At 31.6% G+C, this 20,845-nt stretch overlaps 2 protein-coding genes across 2 annotated transcripts in view; one reads left to right on the top strand and one right to left on the bottom strand.

The window, feature by feature from the left end:
- LOC130900547 (general transcription factor II-I repeat domain-containing protein 2A-like) overlaps positions 1–20,845 on the bottom strand; it is a 99,741-nt gene that overhangs the window by 69,150 nt on the left and 9,746 nt on the right. The window lies entirely within an intron of this gene.
- Positions 13,130–20,845, top strand: part of LOC130900481 (semaphorin-2A) — a 1,226,238-nt gene continuing 1,218,522 nt past the window's right edge. Inside the window, exon 1 of the mRNA XM_057811124.1 lies at positions 13,130–13,492. The gene's annotated coding sequence lies outside the window, so the exon portion shown is untranslated. The remainder of the gene's footprint in view (positions 13,493–20,845) is intronic.

Genomic DNA, 20,845 nt, shown 5'->3' with positions numbered 1-20,845 from the left:
ACTGTCTATAGAATGTACCCAGTTACAGAAACAAGATCTGTAGAATAAATTCTTCGATTATATATCTGCAAACTTTTATCGAGATTTTACTTACTTACAAAGTACATAAGTCGCAATTCAATCTTCTGTACTGAACTGAAAAATATTATAAAAATTTCGATATAATATTTCTGGAAAATATGGAAAATTTCTATTTTTCATGAATAGGATTGAAACAATACTGTGATATTTATTGTTGTCGCTGTTGTTGAAAATTATATCGAACTATTCGTTAACAAAAGCTATGCACGTCTAGACACACAATATCTACCCTTTGTTCTCTTTACATGGGTATTGCACAATTAGAATGAACGTTTGAGCTATGCCAACACTAATCTGAGCAGTAGTGGATGTACCTGAAACGAGAAATTCGTGATCTCACCAGCCGTATTCGACATAGAAATGTTGCCGATTACAGAATACTAAGTACATCCTTGTAAACTGTTCAGTATCTTGCGCGAGTGGTTAACACGAGGCTTGCAGCAATTGTTACAAGCAATGGTAATGGGAAGGAAGACGAAGGGATGATAAGTAGTATACAGTGTATCTCGCAAACCGTTGAATAAATTCTAATAAACAATAAATGAAATAATCAGCTAAATTATGGATACATTAGAACATTCGAATTCAAGTACATGGAGATCTTAATTATTAATGTTTGTTATGAACTGGATATAAGTACTAAGTTATCTATTTATTAGTATTGTAATGTTTTTCTTATCTATTCAAACTATTTATAGAGGTAGGGTGAATTTATTCACACTGTCCCTTACTTCCTTATTTTGTTCAAACGTTAAATAGACCTACTCACTAGTTATGGTAATTAACTATGTACTATTAGACATTGATTCCAAAAAACAATATTAACAAATCGCCGATGTGTACAAAAATGTAGGAAAACAATATCAAATGGTTTCCGAGAACAGACGTATTTCAAACGCCTCCATCATAACTGGACAGAGCCGGCCTTACGGTCCATATCGTAGGCGAGTTTGTGATTTTTTGGGTGAAGCATTTTGAATATTGAAGAAATAATGACAATGTTGAACATGTTTTTCACTTTGTCCTGAGAAATGAACAGGAAATATTTATACTAACATTACGACTGTAATATTTAGCGGATATAATATTTCTCAAGCCTCTTTTATCAATTGAAATCAATCATTGAAAATTCATTGAAATATCGTAGCCAACAAACTTTGAGCCTAAAATATTTTGAGTAATGTTTACAATGTTTGAGGGGCCTTTACTCGGGTGAAAGCACTATTTTTGTGAAAGTCTTTCAGATAAATAATCGAAGTATACGTCAAAGAAAACTCTATGGGAAGGTTCAGGTACCACGGACACATTTAACAAGAAAAAGGTCTGATGATATTTACAATACAATGACCAACTATGAGATAAATTTGTCAACATCACTCGTGAAATATGGTGCAAACAATTACTCAAACTCAACGTTACAATTGGACAGCATAACTTTTCATAGCTTTTCTCGTGTATGGGTCAAAATTCTAGATCTTCCTTTTAGTCTTCCTTTTCGTGTTTCTTTGCGAGGTTCGGCAGCTAGCTGACTAAAAGTCACCTGATCAATTCAGATGAGTGTTTTTTTGATAAGAGAATGATCAGAATAGGATGCGACCGTAAAATCAACATCTTTGTAGATGTTTTCATTTAAAGGATGAAAACCAGTTGAACTGAAACCTTTGCAAATATTCTTCAGTGCGAACGAAAGAAGAGAAGCTTTTCCCCGTTTAGTCAGAAATATCATATGTAGTTATTGGTTTTCCAATATGACCTGTAGAGTTATAAAATTCACACTATTATCTTCGGCCATTTGTATTGCAGGTACTAAATTACGACATGTTTGTCCATGTTCTTTGGTAGGTTTTGTATATTTGATAAAATACTGGAGGAATATCACAAACATGGACTCGTTTTACTAACTAGATGGACTGGCGCCTCCAATACTGCCTTCAGGAGCTCCAGATATCATAAAATCCTAAAAGTTCTCACGAGGAAATATCAGCATACATGATTGGATTAAAACCATTACCTGTATTAATAACGAAATACCAGCTTAACGGCGGTATGAATTGTCGGTAGTGGTGCACCGAATACCATGAACAATAGAATTTAGTATCGTGGAAATATTTGAAATGAGCTCAACGTCCTAGGTACACCTAGTGCCAAGGTTCAACAAGTTCCCCTGCTTTTAACAATAGCTTTTTCGATGCCTTATCAACCGAAGTATATTCATATGTTTAGTTATCGTACACAATGAGGCGTTCAATCACGTGACATTAAACAACAATAAGAGAAGTGCATGGAAGTGTGACGTCACATCTCCCGAAACACCATGTTGTGGGTTATTTCAAGTTTTCAGCAATTATTGTTGAATTGATACAGTTCATTTTTAGTTTTATCTCAAAAGACAGGTTTGATTTGCTATGGAAACAGGATTAAACAAAGCAAAGATCAGTAATTTGCTCCAAACTGACGCCGTTATGCTTGGCAAATTTTTTGCAATGAAACAGATTTTTGCGAAATTCCGCAATTTAAAAACTTATATGTAAGTATTATGTGAAGAACAAACAAAGTCTTACTTAATTAGCAGATACCAGACAGAGAGTCGCATTTAACTACTCCGGAATGTAAAAACTTAATTTATTTTGGTGTTAGCGAAAACAAAGTCTTAATAACTTCAACATAATTAATTTTTAATTTCAGGTCATCACGAGCTTCATACGAAGATGATGCTGTAAACTATGTGCAGCTTAAGCGTAACAACAAATTATGTAAAGTGCAATGCACACTAGTTGGGCCTTCTTAATGTAGGTTCATCGACGTGAGGAACCTTCATGCCCTTCGATTGAATGCTAATGGAAGAAATCACAATGTAGTACTAGTAGTAGTAGTACTCTTTAATATACGACAGAAAAACATTTATCTAAGGGCTGCCCTCTTTTACGACCAAATTCATACCTTTTGCTGAAGTTTTTAGAACAGGGAAAGAAGAGGAAAATTGAGAATTGCAAACTCATGAATTATCAACCCACTTATAGTGACAGTGAAATACAGGTGGAATTTTAAATATAAATGGGTTGATAAATTCTTTAACAAAGTTCAAATATCTGCATCTCTAATAACAAAAGTTGAAGAAGAAACAAAAGAACAAGCCAATAGCTGTTTTTGGTATGAGCTGTGGTATAGACGAATAACTGCATCTAGAGTACTTGTCGTCAGCTGTAAAAAGAATGATGGTACACTCGTATCTCTCAAAATATTAGGAGCAAAGCTATGAAACGTGGACTTATACTAGAAGATGCAGTGAGAAAAACTGTGGAGAAAAAACTAAATAAATGCGGGCTGGTATTAAGTTCAGTTATCCTATGCTTGTTGGTTCCCCAGATGGCATTTTTGAAGATGTTGTAAAAGTGTGAAATAGTGTGAAAACATATAAAACTTACGTTAAAAACGGTGAATCCACAGAAAAGTACAATTCTCACCTACCTCAAATATATTTAAAAGGAAAGGACAACTGTTTCTTTTGTGTAGCCGATTCAGATTATTGCCAAAATAAAAAATTTGAATTATTAAGATTGCAGTATGATCCTAAATATAATGCAAATAAAAAAGTTATTATAATGAATATTTATCCGTTATTATATAAGAGTATATATGGGTATATTAAATAAAAAATAGTCTTGATTTTCATCTGTTTTATTTTATTTTATTGTATATCAACTGAGGCACATGCTATAATTATTAAGTATTTTTAAAATTGATACATGCATGTGGTTACGAAATTCACGTAAACGCCGACTAACTCGCTCTATATGTATCCCTAGGCTAGGCTATCTGCTAGTTAGTTTTGATTCAGTTTTACTCATATTTACACCTGTTTCGAACCACTAGGTGGTCTTACTGGTGTAATAACAGTTTTTTTTTCAATTATTGTTCTAGATGTCTGCCATAACGAACATACGACTTTTTAATGTTTGGACAGTCACAGGATTCAACTAAACAAGTGTCGGTTTTCCTGCCCCTAAATCCCGGAGACATATAGTTCACTAGTCCATTTGGTGTAGAGGAAATTAAATATTTATTGTGTTAGCTTTTTTATAATCCGACCAGGTTAATGCTTGAATTATTGCTTTAGATGGTTTTTCCATTTCTATTTCAAGGCAGTCTATAATGCAACTAACATCATTATATTTGTATCTGAATGCCATGGGTAAAGTTTTTTTAATCATTTCACTACCTAGCGAGACAATAAAAGGCTCATTATTCTGGCTATAAATAGAATATATTATTTGGAAATATCTCGCTAATATATGATTGAGTCATTTCATAATCATCAGGTAGTTGGTTAAATGAACTTTGCAATTTTATTTTATTTAAACAAAATAAAAAAAGATGTTCAGGAATATTGATTTTATCTTTTATATCAATCAAGTAACGCTTGGAACACCCATGTAAAGTCAAGGCTTTTTCTCAATCTTTTTAATTATATTCAATATAGTCTCTTTTGCTTCTACCTTTTTGTCTTCTTTAATTAATTCACTATTGTCAGAAGAGGATTTCACTTGCAAAGAATGTACCGGCGAGCAACTGGTGGTAGATGTAGATGATACATATATGAATATCACTATCAGACTGCTCTAGTTCAACAGATATATTTCTTTTTTTGCGTAATTTTGCTTATACCGTACACAGAAGGACTTGTATTTATATTGGTCTCCGATTTGAACGGGAATCTGCAGGTAGATATTTGTGGTGGTTTCAAAAGTGATAGTGCCTTATTTCAGCTATTTGAAAAAATATTATACTAATAATAATAAAAATAGCTGCATACTTGTTCCAAACTGCAATCCGTTTGTTTTATTTGTTATCCTTGACAGCTTAACTTGGGTACAATTTTGTCGTGGTTCATCCCAACACTCTAGTTTATTGACTTTGTTTTTTCAATATATATGGTTATTCCTTATAGCTGAATGTCCATTTCCTTCTATCTTCTTGGCATTCGAACTTCTTTGATATACAACCTGGTTTCATGCGCACTGGAGATACTTTACCCTTAATATGATAGTCTGTATAATTAATCATATCGTTTGGCAACTGAAAAAATAAGAAAAGTATGAATTATTACATTTCATGAAACGAAAATAATATTTCTAAATCATAAAACCTTATTCAAATCATAACATTTTATAGTTTATGTGGTATATTATGGTAGATTTCACAAAATTCATTTCTTTTACCATATATTTATAAATAGATACATCAAATTGTGTTTAATTCTTACATCAAAATGATCTCATAAATTTTGGAATCAGTCGATAAAGTAAGGAAATCTCACCTCCTTGCCATTTTAATCCACTTTCTTCTTATTTGTTTATTGTTTGGAACGTATATGAATAATTTGTTTGACGTTATTATCGTTATACTTTTACATTGGAGTACTATACAGTATTTATAATACGAGGAATTCATTATTTATTAAAAACCACAATTGACTGTCATAAACAAACACAGCTGTTTCGCGAAGTGTGACGTTATTCAAGAAGCCATAACAGTCTTGGCATTTTTGCGGTCAATTTCTACTTCATTCCTAATGCAAACACTAATGCAAAAGACCCATTCTCAAAATAAAATATTTTTAGGGTTAAATAGATGCTGAGATATAGTTTTAAGCCAATTTCCAAATTTTTCAACCAGCCTATTATATCAATATGAACCTCGTATGTCTAATAACAATAAAAATAATGTATGGAGTTAATCAACTCAATGATATTAAATCAGGACAGAAATATATAAATGAATATGGCTACATAAATACGTTTTTTTATGGAAATAAGGCTATTTGAAATCAGTTGGGAGCAAGGCATAGAGGGAATGACAGGAACTACCAAATTCAAGATTACTTGAAAGCCCGAAGCAATTTTGACTGTTTTTGTTGATGCAGTGAGCGTTATCGTTGAAAATGAGAAAATTTTACAGAAGAGTACTCGAATCACAAATATAATAATAATATTTACTTTTGGAAAACAAATATACATCTATAATCAGTAATTTTATTATTTTTGAACGGATGACGTCTGTACACCTCTTTTCGATTTCTGTACACTTATTGAGGAGACAAGATATGAACACGCCGGCTATCAGAAAACCGTTCTGACCTCGATTCATCAGTGAACCCATACGGACATCCATTCAACATATCCAACAGCTCATGCTAATCGACCACTTCAATGAATTTATGTTAATTGAACTTTTCTCAATAGTTATTCTGAACATATCTGTAATTCAATAACGTGTAAATTTCAAATGAATTTGAAACACTATTATAATTCAAAATACGTTGTAGTTAAGTCAATAACTCTATTACTTTGACCGGATAGAGTGGTACCCATAACTGACCCAGAATATCAAAAAAAAGGCATGAAACATATTAAGAATTCATTATTTACAATATTTAGTCAAATGAGTTAGTAACTATTCAATAACATATATCGATAAAACCTAGAACATCGAAAAAGCTTTCAATTTTTGACACAAATCCAGTATTTATTATCATGTTTGATGCTTTAAGATCAGTTTATTTTACTGATATGAGGCTTTCCCGAATCCATTCCATGTACAGTTAATAAAATAAATAATATTTATAATATTAATAATATTTATTATTTATTATAATATTTATTACATAAGGTAGAGATCACATGGAAATTTGATACGAATTTTTCTCGAAGTGAAGTACAAATTTCGATCTAACCCATTTAATTTAATTTTAGTAGACGTAATACCAAATTGACAATTCATGAAGTAGAAAACCAGACAATGAAATCCTTTATTACAGCTACCTAAAACCTAATTCAGTAGAGAATAACTAGGGAACGACATACGAATAACAGTTATAGAGAAACCTAAAACAATAATGGTGTTTATTAATTCGGTCGAGGCGTTAGAACGATATCACAAATATACCTCAACTGTAGATATAACTGGAATAGACGGTGAAGAGAATCGATACCTCCGGCGCGAGATTACGTGACACATTTTTTACCTCGAATTTAAATTGAGATCAATATAAATGACATCTGCAAATTTGCTAAATATAATTATATCAATCCACTAGGTATAAAGAATGACGCTATTGGGAGTGTTAATCTTTGATAATAGATACATTTTTTAGTCCAAACCCTTTATAGGAAATCAAGCCTAATTCATTCCAGTTTTAACTATATCCTCAATTTTTAACATTATTAATTCGAAAATCTCTAAATAATGTTACTAGGTTGAGGAAACTGGAATTGTAGAATATTTTGAACTCAGTAAAAACTATTTCATTATATCACGTCTCGTGATTTTCAATCATAATTAAGTTAGAATCTATTGATGATTTTTTTTTCTAAAAAGTTTTCATTAGCATTCCGGTTTTTCAGAGGACATGATAAGAACCTTCTCATATTAATTAAACACACACTTCACTTTACTTGTTAGATCTCATGCTATGATCAGACCCTATATTCTCAAAAAATAAAAAGTAACTATTTTAGCATTTTCTAGCATATAATTTTGTAGAGATGTTCGACTGAATCGAACAGTCTCATCGACTACAATATTAAAGGGAATCCTGGAGAAATCTCCAAAAGTAGAGGACATTGCTTACATTTCGATGAATTAATAGCAAAAATGACCAAATAGGAACATGTGTCAATGTAAATCTTTACTCCTCGTTGGTTTGTTTTTCTGTCATATATATATATATATATATATATATAATCTCAAACATAATGGCTACCGTTATTCAAATTGATTGATCTAAATTATTCTCTACTTAAAATAGAAAATGAACAAACGAAATAAATCATCTAAGTTATCAATCATAAATTGTTGCCAATAATATGTGGATCATTAATTAACCATCCGACAGTGTGCTAGAAAATTTTGCGTGCAAACAGCTGCGTAGTAGAGTATGGTATAATCTGAATTTTTTAATAAAAATAAGTTGACTACGTTGAATAATTAGAAATATATCGAATTATCCCTTAAATTAATTCATGCAAGTTTCACAAATAAGAAACGCGTATGAATACATACAAATTTCACACATTTTTGACATTAATGAAAAGTATTCCTGTATAAAATTTCTGCCTTCTACCGGGAGATTCAATGTCTAAATTTCTGTTCAATTTCATTTGGTTTGAAGGCTTCGTGGTAATAATGGTTTTTGAGAATGATTTTCCTCATAATCTGCATATTCTAATAATTTTTAAAAGTTTTCGTCTTTTTTTTTTCGGTATTATTAGTATCCGACATATATATCACTAAAGCATTTATTTCAACAAAGTTTAGTGGAACATAAAATAATGGTCATGTCTTGCCATCACGTCATACGCCGTACGAATCTCATTTTTTTATTTACCGTATCCACACCACTTTTTGTTTCATTATTAAAAGTGAATATCTCTGTATTTTCAGTCGCATCATCTGAATCTCAGGTATGAGTACACTACTTCAAAATTTTTAGTAAGTATAAGGCAAGTAAAATCAGATTGAAAATTTATTTGAACCCTTGGCTCGATTTTTAGTAGCCAAAAAACTAGTTGCCTCTTTTATGGACTGTTCGCACATACGTCAAAGGATGTTCTTTCAGTAATTTTTGGTTGGATTCACAACCAGTTAGTAAATAATATGTTGCGCCCTCAATCAGATATTGGTGGAATTTATCTCAAAACAAGTTCAGTCGGTTTATTACTTACGACAGAAGGTCCGTCGAGTTGGGTTTCTGCATATATCTCCATGTTGAGGATATAATTAATATGACTATGCGTCACAAATCTCTCAAAAACTGTGCTTATGGCTATTAATTGATACATTTGTTTTCGTTCTGCGCAATTTTCTATATTTACAATTTGAAGAGAATTTGTTGGAATAATAAATTATTGCGGGGACATTATTTTTCAATGCTGAATATATCAGTACACCAGAGATCTTCTGAATTTAGTATTGCAGACTTGTGAATCTCTGTAAGATAAAGTAGCACAAATACAGTATTAATTTCGACAATGTCGATTTCTCGAACTACATTGTGAGCTTGTGCCTTTTGTCGTGATTTCATATTAGTCTATTTGACAATATCATATAAGTAGTATATTATTATTAAATGATATGATGAAAAATTTCACTGCAGATGCAGCATTCTCTTCAGGTAACTTTATACTTGAAAAGTGAAGGATAATACTTCTTACTCCTCAATTTTCGGTGCTATTTACAAGCTGCTGCGTTTTTGGGAACATATCTGTAGATGTATTGTATTCTATGAGAATTTCCTCTTGCTCGCGTTCACTATTGTAGTCACTTCATATTTTATCCTCGCTTTTCGTCCAATTGCTGCTTCATCTACATCTTCCCACAACTTTACCAAGTACCTCTATTCCTACTTTTACGATGCCATAATACTACTTCTGAAAATTGAACAAAAATCATAAATAATAGAAATTCAGAAAACGCGAATCATTAATTTTGTAGCTTACCTGTGTGGTGAAGTGTTAGATATCCTGAGTAACTTTGATGATGTGGTCCGCTTATAAGTTTTAGTGCAGTTGCACAAAGCTATGGACATGGTTTAATTTTAGAAAGATGTCACAAGCATTGGGTAGCAAAGCTATTTTTTTCTAAGTCAATTTGTCAGATATGGTCCTAAAAATGAAATTTTTTTGTTCGCTTAATTTCTTAAATTTCTACAGCATATATACATTTCAAAACATCAAGTTTTCCAGCGGGCGAACTTGACGAAACACCTAAAATCTGTCATAAAATTCACAAACTAAATTCAGCATTATTAGTATTTATCAGAAAAATTTCAAGTCAGACCTGAACAGTGCCGACTTAGATTCCTTACTATAGTCCGTTCCTCTTTTTTTTATTTAAAATGACTATGAAATATCCAGCATTTGCAATTTCAACCATTATAAATTTGGTTCTTATCAAACCAATATTGTATAACAAGAACATCTAATAATGCTACGAATAAGCCAGATGTTAAGGATATTGCAGAAAGGTGCCTTTGGGCGCTACTATCATCGAAACTCCTGTTCTAAAGAATCGTTCATTGACCGGAAATAGAAGTGTTTACCTTTTACGCTTGAATATATACCCCTAATCTTTTGAACGTTTCAACAGAATGCACTGGAAACGAACATGGAATTACTATTTTAGCTTTCTGTATTTGATTTACGAAATTCAGAATAACGTATATTTGAAATATATCAGATGAAAATATTGTTTGCATTTCTCGGTGAGTAGTTAAGAATAACTAGAAAATGAATGAAACTTAGGTCTAAGGTAAAATAAGACTCCGAAATCTCCATAAAATCATTTTAATTTCATAGCAATAGAAATAATCATTCATAATACTATAAGAGCTTCGAAAATATTCGATTATTAATTGCTCAAGGTATTAGTTAAGATTCGTTAATGAATTCTCGCTTTCCACAGAATCCCGAGAATTGTTTCCAAATGCATTTCTGCATTTTTAGCTTGTTCAGAGAAGTTGAAGATGATATTGCTTTGCTTGTTTCTGAACTTTGACTTATTCCAAAGTTATTAATTACAATTTCAAAACTTTTCCAAATTTTTCAGGAACTTCAAAAGAAAATTGATATTGTGTTGATATTTTGTATGAGTTATTAGAGATCAAGAATCAAAGTATACGAAGTTCTGTGGACTGAAATTAAAAGACTAAAGCAACAGAAAGGGGGTTAAGTGCTGAGTTTCTCCAAATCCGGAGTATTTTGTTGAGCCATTTGCATACCAAGTTATATCAAAAAATAGCAGCTTTGGAAAAAGACGAATTCCATATACGGCATGTGAAAGAAAAATTTTATTCAATTTCATTGAAATAAGAATATTTTTATACCTTATTGTGAGTTAAGGGATTTTTCGGAAATTAATAAGGGAAGTTATATTTACATAGAAATAAGTAAAGAGTGAGATGAGACTTTCCAAAAAAATTATGCAAACGAAGCATGAGAGATATCAATTGCAGTTTATGAGTCTTAATCATACCGAAACAGCTGAAAAATTTCATATATTTTGATGTCGAATAATTAATTCAGATTTAAGCAATTTTATAGTGAAAGTGACAAAGTCACAGTAAAACTAGCGAATATCTCGCGATTCTAACGACAACGGTCTCTATTACCTCCTAATATGCTCAAGATCGCATATTACTTTCGTCTCTTGTCTCGAATTTTGAGCGATTTAGAAACTACTCCTTCCTTTTATTACCTCAAAAGATTACACCATTTTCATTTTATAGTAGCTGGGGTGATGGAACGGTTGTGTAGAGAAATTATATGAAATATTTTGCTCCAATAATTTGGGAGGTTCGCACGTTTTTGTGATTGTTAGATGTTCATATTTTATGAATAACTATAATAAACACTATAATTGAGTGATTCACTCCATATTAGCCAAAATATTATCATAGATATAGACAATTTTATTTATTACACGACGTTTGTCTATTTATATTATACAATTATAGTACTAATGAAATATAAGACAAATTGTGCGGGCGTGCGTCAGAAGGAAGTTTGTCGATTGTCGATTGAAGTGAAAATTGTAACCTATCCCTAAGATACCTAATTCAGCCATATAGTCATTAAAGTAGTAAGGGGGTGAACAGATAAAATCTATAGATCAGTGATTTGTCTACCAAACTCTCCTACTACTATCATTAAGCGATAGAAAACTGGGCGGTAATTTTAGATGAAAAGCAGCAGAGATGATAACTTTGAACAAAGTCGAAAACTAATCTCATTCTTGTCAGTCGAAGCTTTAATTTTAAGTGATGTATGCTCGAAACTAGCAATGGCAGTAGTATGAAGTGGAATGGAACTGGAAGAGTGGATTCTGTTGAAAAATATCAAAATATTATAACAACAAACAATGGAATATCAAACGATACGTTGATTTTATACCATCAAGATTATTATCCCTTTTCTCAAGTTCAAAATATAGCTCTACGCCAGTGTCACAATTCTTCAAAATTCTTTTATCTCTCCAGTTCTCTTTATAACTAATCTGATAACAATGGTGTCCCATTTCATCTCTCTAACTAAAAAAAAAAAAACGTTTTTAGGTTGAGAGATTTGAAACAGCTCTTTTATCAGTACAGTTTGCCAATTGGGTCGTTTTCTTTATAATCACTTATTTTTTGGCTTCTTATTCCAATGGTAGTTCTCTACTCCGTTTGTACTATTTCTTTCAAAATACTTTTTTAGCAAACTCGAGTATACTTTTTAACTTAATAGCGTGTTATTTCTATCTCTAAATATAAACACCTATAAAAATGATTTCCAAAGATTCACCCTTTCTTTGTTTCTGGCAAGATCATATTTTAGTTTGTGAGCAATTCTCTCAGAACTTTTAGTTTACATGCAAACAACACACAGAAAAATTACATAGTAAGAGCCAGATATTCTGGTTATTATCAGTGCGGTATTACAAAATTTATTAAATGAGAATCGAAAAGGAAACTTGGAGAATGAAGAATTTTAAGCGATATCAGCAAACAAGGCGCATAGTTGTGTCTACAATTTACTATTTTTTTTTGACAATAACCATAATTCAACGGAATAAACAAGCGTTATCTACAAAAGTATTCTACTTACTTGTTATAGTTATTTATTTCTGCAGCCTTCTATGTACATTCTAGTGACTTATATACATGTACATTTATTTTCATTGCACCATGCATTTCTTCACGTTTGTTATCCTGGAGACTCCTATTTTTATTGGTTAAATCATTTTTTGTATTTAATTTCTTGATTTTTGTCAGTAATTTGATTCGATTCATTTATATTGATCAACTATACAATTAATTCAATAGTGACTGATGGTTCATGTTCAAATCTTCTTTGTATAGTTCCATAATATTACTTCCTTTATCTAGTGAGACATACTTTACAAATAAAATTATCATATTCGGTTAAGCGACCGATCTAATTCCGTATACTCCTCAACTTCCATGCGCCAAACGACAATCCACGTGCTCCAAAAGACTCGTTCTCTCACCCTCAATGTATTTTCGGCTGTCGTTGCCACTTGTACATCGAATTTTCCCCTAGGTTTCTTCGGAAAAGTGGGTAAATATGACGGAGGCGCCGGTATCACGTTTGGAGATGAGATAACACACCAGATTTTCTCAATACAAGTACCCTGAAGTGGGTTTTACCAGTGAATTAATAGATTTATTGTTTTGTGTACATTTGCGAGGGCTTAACTTGGACAGAAGTGTTACCAGAAAAGGATATAGTTGGTGTTTGTGTAGAAATTGTGTTATTATTAGTGTTTGGGATTAGATATTCGATTTTGAATATTGAAAGTCTTGGAAAAAATACTTCCGAACGTTAATAGTAAATATCTTCAGATAATAAATCAGGTAAAATTTAAATAACTTATTGTTAGAAATGTTGTTTGAGATTATGTTTGAACCTAATATTATACCAAGGTTTGATGTTCTATATTATGATTGTGTTGAAATCGATCAAAGCAAATAATCATTGTTTCAATAGTACATTTCGAACGAGTTAACTCTCCTATTCAAAACAATGGTGACGGTTATTGTCGTTTTTATTCATAACCAATTTTGTTTTGATCTCTATGTACATAAATAGTGAGTCAATGTATTTGTAGGCTTTTAAATTTCTTTGATTTCTTATTTCTTAAATCTTATGATATATGTATGCTTTTATTGATATCTGGTGTGACCATATTGATACAAAGTTATTTTTTTGTGAAATATTTGTCAAATATTCATAAGGATGTAATCTGAGTTTGAATGTATTTCGCTATTTTTAAAATAAAATTCTACTCTATTTTCAATCCTTATATAGATCGAAAATAAGCAAATATATACGCTATAATCTTTATCTGATCTATAATACATTATATGATTTAGAAATATTATTCAACAGCACAATGTATTCCGAAATATCATTTATTGCTAATCATTGCTTTACGAAGTAGCATCGTCTTCTCAACCGGATGTATCTGAACTAATTTCTTACCTGAAATTTATCTTAATTCTGATGTTATACTGATAATAAACAAAATAAAATAACTTACGGTTTCCATAAATGCCGTAACCTCTGTCACCTTCAGTGACTGACATTATTTTTTTCAAACCTGCAACAAAATAAGAGAACCCTTACATCGATTATAAATTCCAAAATAATAGAAATAATTATCAAACTGATTCAGCCTTGAGCCTGCCATCAGACTTTTACTGTATTATTTTTTTATCGCTGTATTCTGCTTTATTGTGAGTGAACATGCCAATTCTTTTTGACATCTTCTTTTGCCTTTACCATATTCCCAGGTTGTCTAATTCGCCATAAATTGAGATCATTGGTCATCTGTTGTTGTAGAATTTCCTTTCATAGTTTTTTTTATCGTTGTAAACAGTAGTATCCAAAACAGTGCCCAGTATTGAACATGATCTATATGTATATTTTCTGAACGGAATTTCTGATCTTGTTATGGAAAAACAGTTACCTCAAGTTTGCGAAGAAACTCTAATTCATTCATAGTCTATAGGATTCGTATGAAAACGGTGTATTTAAAGATTCCTCAAATGTATGAGTCCAGAGAAGGACAAGGAAAAAGGTAAGTTAGTAACTTGTGGAATGAACTGATTCGAAAATGTCATTGGAAAACTTTATGAACAAGCCTATTGTGACTTGCCTATCATTCTATTCGATGAAGAAGGAACCAGTAATTCCGTGTCTCGTACCTGCATGTCAAGCACTCACGTCTTGACTATATGTTGATTATAATCTAGTGAAAGTCAGAAATCGATTTGGGTCACAATTCACATGGCCGGACAAATAAAAATGTGCTTTGTCCGAAAACCATAACCATTTAAACAGAGAAATGGGATAGATGCATTTATTTGGTTAGTAGGTTGAATTTATTAACGGATAATGCTTCATTTCTGGATTGACGCTGATATAGGAAAGATTATCTTCTGCAAGGCTGGAGTTGTGATGGTATCGCTTTGATGTGCGCGTGTCCGCCTATCGTCGCATTAACGATATTTTTCCATTATAAGTAAATGCAGCTACAACTACATCTATTTTATACCCTATCGTCGGCCTTTTGGCTCATTAAATGATTTACCAGGTTACAGGAAATCACAGAAACCGTAAAGACATACGAGTTGGGATTTAGGAACGGTCAATGACAATAGAAACGGTGTTATTGGTGCTGGAATGGTACATGGTGAGACCGACTCGTTAAGAGTTTCAAATAAATCAGCCGTTCAAAGTATGAGTGTTTGCTTCTTATTATACATTGGCGCAGCTATGACTAGTTTAATGGGCGTTGCAGAGCGGAGACAGACGAAAGCAACAAGTGATCAAGCCAGTGTCACGTTACATCTTATTATATTAATTTTAATATAATATTTATAAGGTGTTTGAAATAAAACAACTGAATCGGACCTTCGAAAAGAAAATCATTTCATGAACACATTAACTATGAGTAAATCGCACTTTCAAAGCCGTTAGTAAAGTTGTAGAAGTATTTTGCTTCTTAGTCTGTTTAAACAAAAATATTTAGGCTTCAAATTTTTAAACAAAAAACGCGAAATTTGGGCATAAGAAATTTTCTAAGATGATCTACTTGAATTTGAATGTTATTTTCAAGGAATTACTGTATGTATCTCATGCTTGTTATTTCTCTTGACAATTCGTTTCTCTTTGATTTGATATTTGCATTTGTCTTTACATCGATTGGCATGTCTTCTCTATCTTTGTTCACGATTCGTAAGTACAATATGTTCCCAAGAATGTAGCCCAGCTTCCCAATTTCCAATAGAGTTATTGTCTATATTGTTGGCATTGTATGTTTGATTGTTCTCCTCACTAACTTATGCTTTACCTACTTTAAATGGTTCAAAGAAGCATACAAAACATTATAAACTATCTGTGTCTAGTAATGAGTAACTTTGAAGACTGTCCCTATGTGATATGAGCAATTTATAAGTGGAAATGACCTAGTTTAGCCGAAGTACTTAATTAGTTCACTCCGACATTCATTAATAGTGCGGAAAAAATTATTCGACAGCTGAACTTCAATTTCCTTAAGGGTCTTTGCTTCAGGGGGAACAACCAATCTCTCCATCAAGACCATATCCTCACAGAATACTTTTTATTTACGAGGTTTTGTTTGTCTGTGCACCTACCAGATTTAATATCAAGTGCTCTTACCTAAAGTAATGATATACTTGAAAGAAAACACATCATCCCTAACATTGTCATGACAGAATGAAGGTAACTTCAATAGAATTTTTCCTGAAGTAGCTCCAGTCACCGATTGAACGTTGAAATAAGTAGATTGCTAACCGAGAATAGTACTTCGAAGGAAATAAGTTCAAATTCTACTCTACCTTTTTTATTTTTAATAGCATAATTCAATATATTTTTCATGGAAAATATTATACTTTATCCACTTTCTCTGGGATAAGTTCTGGTGGTTCTTTTTCTTTGTTAGCTATCAATGTTTTATCCGAATGTTTTATATCTCAATGTATCTTTTACAAAAAGTCTACTGTTATTTATTCCATTTTACAACCAAATTCTTAACACTCTCAAAGGTTCCTTCAAAATCCACAAATACCATTTGTGGACGGATTGGATAATCGCTTTTAGAACATGATATTCCTCACTGATTTTGGAAAGTGATGTTAACTGTTCTGGTACTCCTCAAGCTAGTTTTTCATAAAAATGATACATTATCGATTTATTTCAGAAATGATCCTCACTAATCTTGAAAAGTTAATATTAATCCTATTTATGTAGTTATTTGTGGACATCCTCACTTTGGCACAAACGAATAATACGTTCTTTATTTTAGAGGTCTTTAAGTTTATTGAATCTTGGCGTAACAGACGGTGCATGTGAGAAAGTAACACTTTGTCATTTATTTTAGACAGTTTTATTATTGCAACGTCTAGGTCGGTTATTTTTTCGTATTTTTATTTCACAGTGTGCCATTTTAATGCAGAAGATAGAATAAAATTGATGATGTAATACAAGTATTTTTAGTTAAGTTACAATATTACAATGTCATACATCGATAAATGGGTAAGTGTGTAAGGACTTCTCTAATTCCAATTATAACCAAAACCAATGCGGTTTTGTTATACTGGTTTCCAATAGCCACTATCTATTTATAAATGATACCTTAAGAATATAAGGTTTTGTTAGTTTTAGATATTGTTACTCCAAATTTTTTATATTGCTTGTTTCTAGTGATATCATTTTCCAAAAATGACTTTACTGCTGTGTTACATATCATAATTTGTTAGAAATCCTCCAGATTCAAAAATACTTGCGAAAATATTTGGAATTAACGCGAGCAGAATAGATTATGAGGCCGCTTTTAGTTACACAGCTCAATAATATTAGTTTTTAAAAATCGGTATGTGAATCTTATTTCTTTTCATTTATTCAAAAAAATAATTTTTTTTAAATATTCTATATATAAAAAGACAATTGATTTTTCAGAAATTTGGAAGAAGATAGATCTATTACTTTTTAAAACGAATAACAATGATTATTACATTTTATTTTATTTGATTTATTTTGCAATCTGTTTACATTTCTCTTATGGCCATAAAAGAATTTCGAAATTCTTCTTTGTTTCTTTCAATTTACTGTTATTAAAATGGCTGAAATAGTCCAGTCATTATAGTAAGTTCACCTCGAAATTTGAGATACCCAGCTGTAAGTCGGTAAATACTTGTATATTGACACCCTAAAAGTTGTCTCAGAACCTACATATGTTAGGGTGTACGTAACTATTAAATTTCTAGGTCAAAGGTCACAAAAATCGGTTTTTGAGCTTTTTTTGTAAATATCTCATTTCCTATGGGTTTTTTGCTATTTGTATTTATTATCATTATTGTAGAATGCAAAATTCTCTACAAATTTTGCACAAAAAAATTTTTTATATGGTGAACCGTTTTCGAGATAGAGGGCGGAGAGCACGCGGTCACAGGATCACTTCAGGTCAACCGGTGCCTCCGGTCGAAAACGCACCATATATTGTTAATTAAATATCGATAAATCAATGATTATAAATATTTGTCAATTTTTATTAACTATTATTTTTATCATATTTTTCCTAACCTACATACACGTTTGAAATATTGATGAGCAGCTGCACGTGTTAGTGGAATATTTGATAGCTGCACAGGTTTATTAAGTTTTGTAGACTTGAAGTAATGTATATAACGAAGATGATCGAGACTTCTCACAGATTTCGGAGCATTATAGACTGCCAATAAGGCTTGAGTTCCACTCTCTAATAATCTTTGGGCCGAAGAATTTTCTTCCAAATTTGTCAGTTTCTCGAAAACTTTTAAAAATGATTTTTTTCCCGTTTTAAAAAGTGCAGAAGTTTTGTCACAGCCACTTAATACGTGCAAAAATAAAATATGTGTTTTTGAATGAGGATAATTATCAAAACTTTTAGTCGAGTATATCTCCGTTTTTACATTTCCTTTCTCAACTTTTTTAAAGAAAATTTCTTGTTCCTAAGACAGTGAACGCCTAATTAAAATGACAAGTAAAGCAATATCTTGTCCTATTATAACTGCACCGGTTGACCTAAAGTGATCCTGTGACCGCGTGCTCTCCGCCCTCTATTTCGGAAACGGTTCGCCGTCTACAATATTAATAATAACTATAAATAGCAAAAAGCCTATAGGAAATGAGACATTTACAAAAAAAGCGCAAAAAACCGATTTTTGTGACCTTTGACCTTGAAATTTAATAATTGCGTACACCCTACCATATGTAGGTTTTGAGACAACTTTTAGGGTGTCAATATACAAGGATTTACAGACTAACAGCTAAGTATCTCGAATTCCGAGATTCTTACCTAATTTAAGCTCAAATAACTGGACTAAAATAATCAAAATCACTATTGAAGAAAGAATGCTGCGTCCTGCAGAAAAATGTGACAGAAGTTCTTTTGATTCAATAGATTGTACTTGGTTTTTTTGGTTCTCTACATCTTGAAGTTTTTAGTAAGTAGGATAATTTCGAGCTGCAAGTGCAATATGAATATGATCAATTCGGATACATACTAGTTTGTATTTTCTATTCGATAATTTGATGTATGAACTTATGTAATTACATTGTAATTTGGGATCATGTCTCCACAAAATTGCTGATTAGTACGTGGAGAAATTTGATCAAACTTCAAACTATAGAATTCCTATTTCAAACACGAATTACTTCTTCCATTTCAAAATCCCACATTTCCTTCTCTTATTTGGAAATCGATAATGTCATGGTATTATATCAACTTTCTTATACAATTTATATTTCATGTAATCCACTCGTTAATCAGTGTAATAGTCACTACCAAATTTGATTTTTATCACTTATAAGGGCTCGTTTGATACTGTGCTTTCATTATTTTTCTACAATGTAGTTTTTATAGTACGGAAAAATGGAATTATATATTTTGAAATTGAGTAGTCTGAACTACAGACTGTTTGGTTGAGTTTCCGGAGTCGGTCATTACTCTGCAAAGCGTTTTCCGAAGCAGATGCTTTGGGTTGGTTTTAAATCGCAGAATGGATTATCAGGATATACGAGGGCGGTTTGAAGAAACGTGAGGTTTTTTCTTCAAATTTTTTTTGTACGAGTATGTTTATTCACATCTTAATGAACCCAGCGGTTTTCATCAGATTAAAATGGTGGTAGAAGAGATCTCATGGTCACTATGAATATATTCGTATGCCTGTGGGATGAAAAATAATTCATTGTTAATTTAGGGAGAATTGAATAATTCTTCACGATGACTTCAATAATATTCAAATATCTGGAATGAATTAACGACAAATAATCCATTTATCTTCAATGCTTGAACGTTTAGTAAATATTTTGAAAGTAAGATTCTGAGGCTATAGCCTGGAACTATGAATTAACATTCATAAAATAAAGTTACTCTCTTAGAAGACATATTACCCCATAGTGAAATGGGAAAGTGAATCATTTCTTAATATAGGAGAATTGAACTATACTGCAAAGCTGCTTGGATTGTGCAAATTAATTGAACGTTTCAAAATCTTTTTTGAAATCATAAGAATCTTATTGTTATGAAACTCTTAACTGAACAGCTGATAATAGATATTTCGTAATACTTCCCCAATATTATTTCAATCTAGAACATCGTACGACTATAGATAAAATGATTTTACCATACGAATACGAAGGATTTCTTTACAATGATTCATGAAATATGTTTGTTTGAAAGAAAATTCATTATAGTAGTTCTTTTCAGTTTTAATTTATGACCCTAAATGTGTTTTTTCTTGTTCCATAATATTGTAAAGCTCAATCATATATACACCTTAATTCATGTTAAGTCGTAATCTAAACATTAATCTGTAAACGTATGTCACAAACTCATTATAAAATTTCTTTGCCGCACTTATCGCTGTCATATACACTTCTACACATGCAAAAACTCAAACAATTCCTAGTAATATTTCAAAAATTTCATTTTCCTGTGAAAGTCGACAAATGTTTAAGATAAAAATAAAGAGTTCGCGACTCTCTACGTCGTAAAACTTTCACATTTTAGGCCTCAACTTGGAGAAGTTGACAAGTACCTAGATGTGAGCGTTTAGTTGTCACGCATGAATACGCACCTGATTCTTCAGTGAGAGTTTTTTTTTTCTGTGGGAATTGTGCCAAAATTTCCGGTTGTAAAG

The sequence above is a fragment of the Diorhabda carinulata genome, chromosome X (assembly GCF_026250575.1).
Source record: "Diorhabda carinulata isolate Delta chromosome X, icDioCari1.1, whole genome shotgun sequence".
NCBI classification, from domain to species: Eukaryota; Metazoa; Arthropoda; class Insecta; order Coleoptera; family Chrysomelidae; genus Diorhabda; species Diorhabda carinulata.
This window is presented reverse-complemented; position numbering and strand designations above follow the sequence as displayed.